The 10,821-nt window shown below is 41.0% G+C and overlaps 1 non-coding gene across 1 annotated transcript; it reads right to left on the reverse strand.

Moving 5' to 3' along the window:
• Nucleotides 1-2,475: 2,475 nt before the first annotated feature.
• LOC141615903 (small nucleolar RNA R71) lies at nt 2,476-2,582 on the reverse strand. Its single transcript, XR_012530289.1, has one exon. It is a non-coding gene; the product is annotated as a small nucleolar RNA R71 (small nucleolar RNA).
• Between the last annotated feature and the right edge of the window lie 8,239 nt (nt 2,583-10,821).

A 10,821-nucleotide genomic window follows, 5' to 3' on the forward strand; every position in this document is an offset into this window, starting at 1 on the left:
GAGACTATGAATGACCAGATTTTAGGACTATCAGGTAACACTCGACCGAGCCTCGTTTTCACTTGACCGAGTGACGGTTCACTCGAACGAGTGTCCCCCCTCACTCGATCGAGTGAGCCAAAATCAGGCCCTGGGGACTTTCTATAAGAGCCTGCACTCGACTGAGTGACCCTCTCACTCGACCAAGTAAGTCTCCACTCGACCGAGTGGATTGTTCTATTTTTGTTTTGATGGTTTTGAATCGACATGGTGATGCGTGTCATTTATATGATGTTTACACCTCAGTTTACACGCATTTCAGAGCTCAATTATGTAGTTTTATGCTACTATTTGCCCCATTTCGTCTACTTTCGTATTTTTATGTAATATTGCAAATTTATGCGGAAATAAGTAGATATTGAGCTAAATTCGTCCCCGAGTGCATTGCATTGCATTTGATATGGAGTAGAGACTCGAGAAATGAACTTGGTGCGCGTTTCGAAGCTTAAAAGATAACTTTATGGAGAATTAGAAGCGAACTACCAGCTATGGTGGTCGAACGATTGCCCCCATATGGTCGATCGACCAAGGCACGAAGATCAGAAGCTACTGTTCAGCATAGGTTGGTCGATCGACTGAGCAACATGGTCGATCGACCAGACCGTGATTCAGACGTGAATAAAAAGATCGAGAATTCCAAAGCCCATTGTATTTAGGTTTTTAGAAATAAGTGTTACGTATATTTCTATATAACGTAACTGACATTAAGCATTTTTCATCAAGTCTTTATCAGAAACTGTAAGGAAATAATTAGGGTTCTTTAGATTATCGTTCTTTCATTAATAAAGTTCGTTTTGCAATCGGTTTTTGATTCTATTCCTGCAATTCTTCCATTCGGTATTCTCCTGTTCTTATTCAGTTTTATTGCTCATATTTCGTTGATAATATAGAATTGCTAGTTAGTTCCCCGAAGCCGATTATCATTTATTGTTATTTGTTATTTAATTAATTCAAGCATGAATTCAGTAGTTTATTTCGTTAATCTCGTTGTTGTTTTTATCAATATCATGAGTAGCTAAATTAATCGTGCTAGGATGTAGGGAACCTGTAGTTAGGCGGCATTAGAATTAATTTGGCCTGAAATCGCGTGTTGGTCGATCGACCACCCTACCTGGTCGATCGACTGAACACGTGAGGTGTTACCTTCGTTTTAATTGATTTAATTCTATTTTTGACGAATCGAGTGCACGCGACTAGTTGAATGTTTAGGTTATGACTGACCCATTAGATCGAAAGATAGGGAAAGTTGTTAGACCACCAATTAAAATGACTAAACTACGCTGAGATCGAAAGATAGGTAAAGTTTAGGTTTTTAGTCACTTTTCAGGACGAGAGTCAGTACTAGTGATATTGGAGACCCGTAGCGAGATCGAAAGACGCTACTTGTTAAGAGTGGACCGAGAGGACCTCTTGTTTTCCCGCCTCATGTGTTTATTTCAGACCTACTTAGTATGCTGCTACCAAAACTACAGTGAACCGACCATATTAGTACCTCTTTTAATATTTGATTTAATCTATTTCTTTTATTAGCTCGTTTATTTGCTCATTAGTTATAGACCAATTCAATCAAACCCCCACATTTGTTACTTTAAGACTGAAATTGGACAACTAATAATTACATCTGCCTCTTTGTGGTTCGACCCGACTGCCGCTAGCTATAGTTTTAGTTGGAATTATAAATTTATCTTTGGTTCACACAACGACGGGCATCAAATTTTGGCGCCGTTGCCGGGGAGGCAATTGTTCTAATTTTTAGTTGTTTTATTTTAGTCTGATTCTTAGTTTAAGGGACATTCGTTCCTTAAACTATTCTCATATTCTTTTTGTAGTTTCTTCTTATGCGCAGATCACAGGGTGGTGAATTACTACCGTTCAATCCTGAGATTGAGAAGACTTTGCGCGAGTTGAGGCGATCATCTAGGGTATTGCCGACAGAGGAAGAGCTGAGTACTCTGTCTAGTTACTATGATAACGCTCTATTTGAGGAGGATCCACCTTCGTCTCCAGTTTCTACTTCATCAGCTGAGACAGTCACTTATCCAGATTTTTTAGAGATGGCTGAAGAAGCAACTATAGCCAGTCACTCGGAGCCGACAGCTGCGAATCTATATAAGGGGTTCGAATTACCAGGAGCTGATAGAAAATTCGAACCGAAGTCTTCTTATATCAACTTGGTTGAGAGGAACCAATTTGGGGGAGCTGCAAATGAAGATGCAGCCAAGCATATGGAGATATTTATTGACTATTGCTGCTCTATACCCCCCACCGACCGGTGTGACCCAGGACCAGGTGGAGGAGACAATGTTTATATTCTCTCTTCGTGATGCTGCAAGGGAGTGGTACAGAGACCTGGATCGAGCTGCTAATGGGATCACTAACTGGAATTCTCTGGCCTTAGCATTCTATAAGAAGTACTTCTCTGCTTCAAAGACCAATGCCATTAGAACTCAGATCACGAGCTTTAAACAGGGGCCTGACGAGAACTTTCATGAGGCGTGGGTGCGTTTCAAGAAGCTGGTGCGAACTATTCCGCATCATGGGTTTGAGAAATGGAGCCTATGCAATCAGTTATACAATGGGCTCTACGACGATCAGAGGGCTATCCTGGATGTGGCAGCCAGTGGCAGATTCCAGGAGAACATGGGAGAGACTAAGGGGTGGAAGATCATTGACGACTTAGCCACCCATAAAGCTGAATATGGGAATTCCAGGGGAAATCAAAGGAGAGCTGCTGAATCTTCTTCTGTAGCTGCACTAGAGGCTCTCACGGCGAGATTTGATAAGTACGAGTTGGGAGGAGCTTCAAAAGGAGGGATTTATCATGTAAATGCTGTTTCAGACGGTCCTTTCGTCTGTAAAAGATGTGGAGCTGAGGGACATGTTTCAGACAATTGTCCTAGTCCCTTTGTGTCTTGTGATGCCTTTCAACATTATAGGCAGACAAACACTTACTATGAGCCGAATGTCCATCCGAATCTGAGGTGAAGCAGCCAAAATGTCTTGAATCCGACTCAACCTCCACAGCAGCAGCAGTAGCAGAATTATGTCCCCCTCATAAGCAACAACAGTTCCAAAAGCCTCCGTATGTCCCACAGCAGCAGTCCCAAAATTCCGATCTTACTGAGCTAAAGAATTTGTTGCTGAAAGAATCCCAAGCTAGAGAGGCCGGGATGAAGATGTTTGAGAGCCAAATTGCCCAATTGGCTAGCAAGAATACAACTCGAGCTCCGGGACATTTACCGACTCAAACTGATCAAAAGGAGACCTTAAATGCAATCACCTTGAGGAGTGGGTCTACCCTTGATGGGCCCGCTATGGTTGAGGATGTCGCTGAAAAAGATGAGGCGGAACCAAGTTAAAAGAAAGCTGGAACGAACAGTGGAAAGAAAAAGACGATCAACAGGTATGTCAGTCAATCGACTGACATACACGGTCGATCGACCAGTCCACGACAAACAGCAGCTACTGTTCCTGTAGAAGTCAGTCGATCGACTGACCAACCTGGTCGATCGACTGACAGCGCTGCTGTAGGTGACTCTTTTCGTCCTCCAATGCCCGATAACTTGAGGGATCATTTTTTCCGGGGTACGACTGCCACGAAAATATTGAGGAAAGACCCAAATACTGATGGGTCAGTTCCGGTTCCGAAGTACGACCCTATGTCGATTAATGGTTCACATTTGAGACGGTCTGAAGAAGGGTCAAGCTACAACAAGGAGAAGGTTGTGGACTTTCAGCCTAATTCCACCGATGCCGGCATGAGAGATTTAGAGGAGAGGGCTAAGTTACTTCTTACAGCCCCTTATCCAGAGCGATTGGTGCCGACAAAGGAACAGGTATCATTTAATAAATTTGAAAATGTTATCCGTAGCTTAAATGTGCAAGTTCCTTTTCTTGAGTTAGTCAATCAAGTGCCTGCTTACATAAAGTTTATGAAACAACTTTTGTCTAAAAAGAAGTCACTTGAAACTGTGCATACAGTCGCACTAACAAAAGAGTCACGCTCTTATTTGACCCATACTGCACCACATAAATTAGCTGACCTAGGTAGCTTCTCCGTTCCTTGTAATATTGGTACCTTCTCAATTGAGAAGGCGTTATGTGACCTAGGAGCTAGCATTAGCGTTATGCCTTTGAGTCTAGCTAGAAAATTGAAATTGACTAGGTTTGCAGTCACCGATATGACAGTACAGATGGCTGATCGATCTGCGGTCCAGCCTATAGGAGTCTTAGAGGACATTCCCGTGAAGATAGGAAAGTTCTTTTTCCCTGTTGACTTCGTTTTACTAGACATGCTTGAGGATGCCCACATTCCTATCATATTGGGTAGACCCTTTCTGCACACTGCTGGTGAAGTTATCGATGTTGGTTCGGGGACTTTGACCTTTAAAGTAGGAAAGCACTCTATTGTCTTTGCCCAGACAGCTAAGAAGAAAGACCCCATGTGGCCTGTAACTTGTAATCCGGTTTCTGAAAAGAAATCATATTTTGTGCTTCCTGATATGCCTGTCTCTACACCTATTCCTGTTATAACACCTCCGCCCTAGATTGGGAGCAAATTGGAGGAAGATTCATCTATTTCTGATATTGCAGGAGCTGGTTTGGGGAAGGAAGAGCCGCCTGTTGCTCCAGTTGTGCAGGAGCCAATCGTTTCAAGAGGTGGCTTGGGATGTCTTAGCTATGGCACTGATGAGGGGCTTGAAGATGAGCCAGTAAAAGTGAGGGCTTCCGACTTGGATTCCGACGAGCTAGAGGAGGTCATTGCTTGGGAGGATGATGAGGTTGTTGATCAGTCGAGTTCTGCGAGTGATGGAGTTGAGAAGAGTGCAGCTGAGAAGATGAGCACTGTTGAGACTACTTCTTGTAGCCAGAAGCCAACTAAGTGGGCCATCCCGTGGCCGTTCTTAATCAACTACTAGTTGATCGAATGATTTATAAACCAAACATTTTATAGCTTTTTAAGACTATTTATCGTTTTTCGTGTGCGCGAGACGTTCGCTCTTTTAAGTTTGCTTAGGATTTTATACATTTTAGACTCTTGCTTTGGGTTTTGCGCAATTTTGGGCGCGTTATTGTGTGTAATTGCAGGTTTATAGACCTTGATAGCTCAATTTATTGAGCTAATTAGACGAAATCAGAAGTTACAACAGTTTTTCCAGTCGATCGACTGCCTCCTATGGTCGATCGACTGGGCTGCGAATTTCAGAAGCTCCTGTTGCTGTTCACCTTGGTCGATCGACTGGGTGATGTGGTCGATCGTCCACCCAGAGCTGCTGTACCTGTTTTCGATCATTCCCCTGCTGTGTTTGGTCGATTTGCGGAGACAAGGGAGTATTCCCTTCACTTTATTTCCCGCTTAATTTCTGTTTTCTTCTGTTTTATCATTTCCGCACATAATTATACCGTCCCAATTTTGCTTTCTCGGATTACACGTGGTACTGTTTGTCTTTTCAGGCACTTATTGGTAGCACTGCTGGCTACTGAAACCTCCTAGCTCACGCTGGTTTGGGGAGGTTTCCTTTTGCTGCGCTTAAAGTCTTGTGAGTTTCCGAGTCCTTATTTCATGTCATATTTATTTATTTTAACGCAAATTCCCATTTCTCTTTTATTTCACTACATGATTTTGCACAATGGGGACATTGTGTGATTTGGTTTGGAGAAGGGTTTTGCGTTGCATTTCATTTGCTTGCATTCACGTTTACATTTCAGTTTGCATTGTTGTTTAATTTTCTATATATATACAAAAAAAAAATTGAAAATTTTCAAAAATTCAAAAAATTGCACGTTTACTTTTAGCATTTAGGTCGAGTCGGAATGGTAGTATTTCAATGATGACATTGCATTTTCAGCTGTTTTATGCCTAAGCCTTGCTAAATTAACATGTTATTAGTAGAATCATACATGCATAGTCTACGAGTTTTCGTTAAATTTCTTGCTGAACTTGAGACTTGACTTTGATTTTTGGCAAGCTACATCATTTTCTGAGTTTTAGAGCCTATAACTGGTGTTATTGGACCAGTTCATCTAGGATGTGAGTAGTACTCTTTATGAGACATGTTACATAAATATGCATAAATATGAACTTGATCTGCTTAATACCTGTATGCATTCGGTTTGTGGTTTGTTGACACATGTGGTAGAGGTTTCCCTTTATTCAATTTGCTCATAAGCCCCACACTGCCAAAAATAGCCTTTTTGTCCCGTTACTACATCCTACACTTAGCCTGCCTTTGTCAAGCTAGTAGTTTACGTTCTTGGGATTGTTACTTCGTTTTTGGTGGCATATGCTCTTTTGAGATGTTGTTGGGAAGATGAAAAAGGAATGAAGGAGAGAAAAGAAATAGAAAAGAAAAGAAAAAAAAAATGATTCAAAAAAAAAAAGAAAAAAAGAGTGATATACTGTTTGAAACGGTCGATCGACTTACCAATTTGGTCGATCGACTGGAGTCCGAAAAAAGAAGAAGAAAAAAATCAATTCGTATGATTCAAGTCCTTATTTAATTGGCGATTTTTGCTCCCATGTTGCAATTATATCTTATGGGGAGCTGATTGATTTCAATTATTTTGGAGATTGCGAGATTTGTGCTTGATAATTAGCATCGGGTTTTATTGTTGATTATGAGCAAGAAGTTGGATGTTGTCATATGGTTCTGTTTAGGTACTAGCTTGATCACCTGTACCTCCACACTCCCATAATTATCTTTGCCTCTTCTTACCCATTACCTCATATATCCATATATATACCTCGGCATGTGTCATGGTCATTTGATTGGTTGGAATGCATATGTATGGTTGTAGAGGTCATTTTCATATTAGATTGCAGGCATGTTCTTATAGGTCGTAGTTAGGTGAGTGTCACTACAAAATGAATTCTTTCTATCTTATACATTATTCACCTTATGCTTATTTGAGTGATTTGAGCGACCCGTGAGAGTACAATTTGATAGGTCTCTACAGTTGACAGTTCAGCAGTTTTTAACGACTTCATAACTCGTTTGTATGATTCATATGCTAATTGATTGTTGGTTATTGCATTAAATTGGTTTAGGCTACTCGGTTTGCATTTTGCTCTGAGACTGAACTCGTTCCACTAGGTTTTAGGATCGAGTCTAGTTCTTGTTTGGGGACAAGCAAGGGTTTGGTTTGGGGAAGTTTGATGCGTGTCATTTATATGATGTTTACACCTCATCTTACACGCATTTCAGAGGTCAATTATGTAGTTTTATGCTACTATTTGCCCCATTTCGTCTACTTTCGTATTTTTATGTAATATTGCAGATTTATGCGGAAATGAGTAGATATTTAGCTAAATTCGTCCCCGAGTGCATTGCATTGCATTTGATATGGAGTAGAGACTCCAGAAATGAACTTGGTGCGCGTTTCGAAGCCTAAAAGACAACTTTATGGAGAATTAGAAGCGAACTACCAGCTATGGTGGTCGAACGACTGCCCCATATGGTCGATCGACCAAGGCACGAAGATCAGAAGCTAATGTTCAGCATAGGTTAGTCGATCGACTGAGCAACATGGTCGATCGACCAGACCGTGATTCAGACGTGAATAAAAAGATCGAGAATTCCAAAGCCCATTGTATTTAGGTTTTTAGAAATAAGTGTTACGTATATTTCTATATAACGTAACTGACATTAAGCATTTTTCATCAAGTCTTTTATCAGAAACTGTAGGGAAATAATTAGGGTTCTTTAGATTATCGTTCTTTCATTAATAAAGTTCGTTTTGCAATCGGTTTTTGATTCTATTCCTGCAATTCTTCCATTCGGTATTCTCCTGTTCTTATTCAGTTTTATTGCTCATATTTCGTTGATAATATAGAATTGCTAGTTAGTTCCCCGAAGCCGATTATCATTTATTGCTATTTGTTATTTAATTAATTCAAGCATGAATTCAGTAGTTTATTTCGTTAATCTCGTTGTTGTTTTTATCAATATCATGAGTAGCTAAATTATTCGTGCTAGGATGTAGGGAACCTCTACTTACGCGGCATTAGAATTAATTTGGCCTGAAATCGCGTGTTGGTCGATCGACCGCCCTACCTGGTCGATCTACTGACCACGTGAGGTGTTACCTTCATTTTAATTGATTTAATTCTATTTTTGACGAATCGAGTGCACGCAACTAGTTGAATGTTTAGGTTATGACTGACCCATTAGATCGAAAGATAGGGAAAGTTGTTAGACCACCAATTAAAATGACTAAACTACGCTGAGATCGAAAGATAGGTAAAGTTAAGGTTTTTAGTCACTTTTCAGGACGAGAGTCAGTACTAGTGATATTGGGGAGCCGTAGCGAGATCGAAAGATGCTACTTGTTAAGAGTGGACCGAGAGGACCTCTTGTTTTCCCTCCTCATGTGTTTATTTCAGACCTACTTAGTATGCTGCTGCCGAAACTACAGTGAACCGACCATCTTAGTACCTCTTTTAATATTTGATTTAATCTATTTCTTTTATTAGCTCGTTTATTTGCTCATTAGTTATAGACCAAATCAATCAAATCCCCACATTTGTTACTTTAAGACTGAAATTGGACAACTAATAATTACATCTGCCTCTCTGTGGTTCGACCCGACTGCCGCTAGCTATAGTTTTAGTTGGAATTATAAATTTATCTTTGGTGCACACAACGACGGGCATCATATGGACTGAGTATTTTGTTTTGTGACCCTACCTACCACCCAATAGTTGTATGAACATAGAAATCATCTTGAATAAACTGGAATGAGTTGTTTACATTGTTATGTGCCGGTTTATATGTTGTAATATGAAATATATATGTTTAACCGATGGATGAGACCTAACATGCTTAGTAAGGATAATAATGATGCGGTAATTGGAAAGCATAAGCGAGAATAATATGAGTCTTACACGACCGGGTCTTGTGGCAACTAGAGTGAGATGATATGATACGAGGATGGATAAGAATACAGCGTAATCATGTGGTTTATGCACAACATGAATTAGTCGGGAATAAGGAATTTGGAAGAGAGTGAGCCCCAGTAGGCGAGGTAGTCGACCGCGTTATGATTGGTATGTATGGAGTCATGGGCTATACACGTATACCTAGAGTCACAAACTATACATGATACAACTGGACCTTAGCCATAAGAGTGGGAATGAATGTTGAGCTTGACTTGTACTTAAACCCATGAGCCTAGATCGAGTGAATAAAGAAAATCCTTCTTGCGAGAGATCGAGTGGTGAACTTCGGGACGAAGTTCTCTTTTAGAGGGAGTGAATGCAACATTTAGAAATAAGAAAGGATATGAGAACACAAAAGACCACGTACGATAAAACACTAACGAGAGAGATGAGCGAATGTGTGAGGAAGAGTCTTGGGGGTGAGGCATGACACGAATGAGACGTAAGAAAGTGTTAAGGAAAAGTGAGGATGAGGCGAACTTCGAGGACGAAGTTCATTTTTAAGGAGATAAGATAGTAATACCCGGCCTTTGTGGGACCCGTACTTAGACCTCGGGACACGTGAGAGGAGGTTTAGACCGATAAGAAATTACTCAGATGGGAAGGATAGCCTTGCACTAGACCTGAGCGTAGACCGAATGGTGTTGCAGCGGATCGAGTGGGTCTTCTCGGTCGTGTGAAGGGTACACTCGACCGAGTAAGTCAACTCGGCCGAGTGGAGTGCTACTCGGCTAAGTGAGTCCACTCGACCGAGTGGACTCGGCACTCGTTCCAGTGATGCTGCTTTCAGAACACGTGATTTCATCCCTTTCCCCCCTAAGCCTAAAATCATTTCCACCTTCCTCCGTATCTCTCCAAACTCCCTCCCCTCTCCCTAAAACCCTCACAAACACCTTCTAATTGGGATTCAAGCTTGGATTAGGAGATCTACCACCTTCCTCTTCATCTCCACCTAGTAAGTAAAGATCTCTTATTTTCTAATCTTTAAACCCTAACTTTTGAGCGAATTAGTCATGGGTAATTAATTAGTGTTTAGTAGGTGTATTTGGAGTAATTAAGGGGTGATAATAAGAGGCTTTGTATTGTATATTAGTATAGGATGTATTGTGATAGTTATCATGTGATTTGTATAGGATAAGACGGTTCTTTGAGACGGTTTCGATCCGGATTCGAGTAGCTTGAGGAGATTGCTAAAAGCTAAGTTAATCCTACTCGGTTTCAATGATATGAAGTTATTTATTTTGATGATGTAGTTAGTCTTGCATAATTAGGGCATTTGCATTATAACATGCTTAGTGGTAATCACATCATTAAGAGGACGATTATGATATGTTGGTTGTAGTTCATGTATTGGTTGTCATCACATATGTTGGAAGAATTGTTGTTGTTGTGTTGTTGTTGTTGTTGTTGTTGTTGTTGTTGTTGTTGTTGTTGTTGTTGTTGTTGTTGTTGTTGTTGTTGTTGTTGTTGTTGTTGTTGTTGAGACGTAAGACGGTTGGGAAACTGTCTTATGCTTTAGTCGCCTCTTGGAGCTTCCCACTCCAAGAGGAATGTGCAAATTGATGGCTTGAGTTTGGAGTGACGCGTGTGGTTGAGACACGACGTCTGGTAGAGGATCCGGTTGACTTCCGGACCCGGTACGTCTAGGCGTGTCTCAGTACCTGTTTGTGGTTATCGGTACGTCTGGGCGTGTCTTGGTACCTGTTTGTGGTTATCGGTACGTCTGGGTGTGTCCCGGTACCAGTGTGGTTGACGGTATGCCTAGGCGTGTCCTGGTACCATGGTGGTGGTCTTTTAGTACTATGGCATTCACATTAGTAGTCATATTGCATGTTCACACTTTA

This window comes from Silene latifolia, chromosome 11 (genome assembly GCF_048544455.1).
Source record: "Silene latifolia isolate original U9 population chromosome 11, ASM4854445v1, whole genome shotgun sequence".
NCBI lineage: Eukaryota > Viridiplantae > Streptophyta > Magnoliopsida > Caryophyllales > Caryophyllaceae > Silene > Silene latifolia.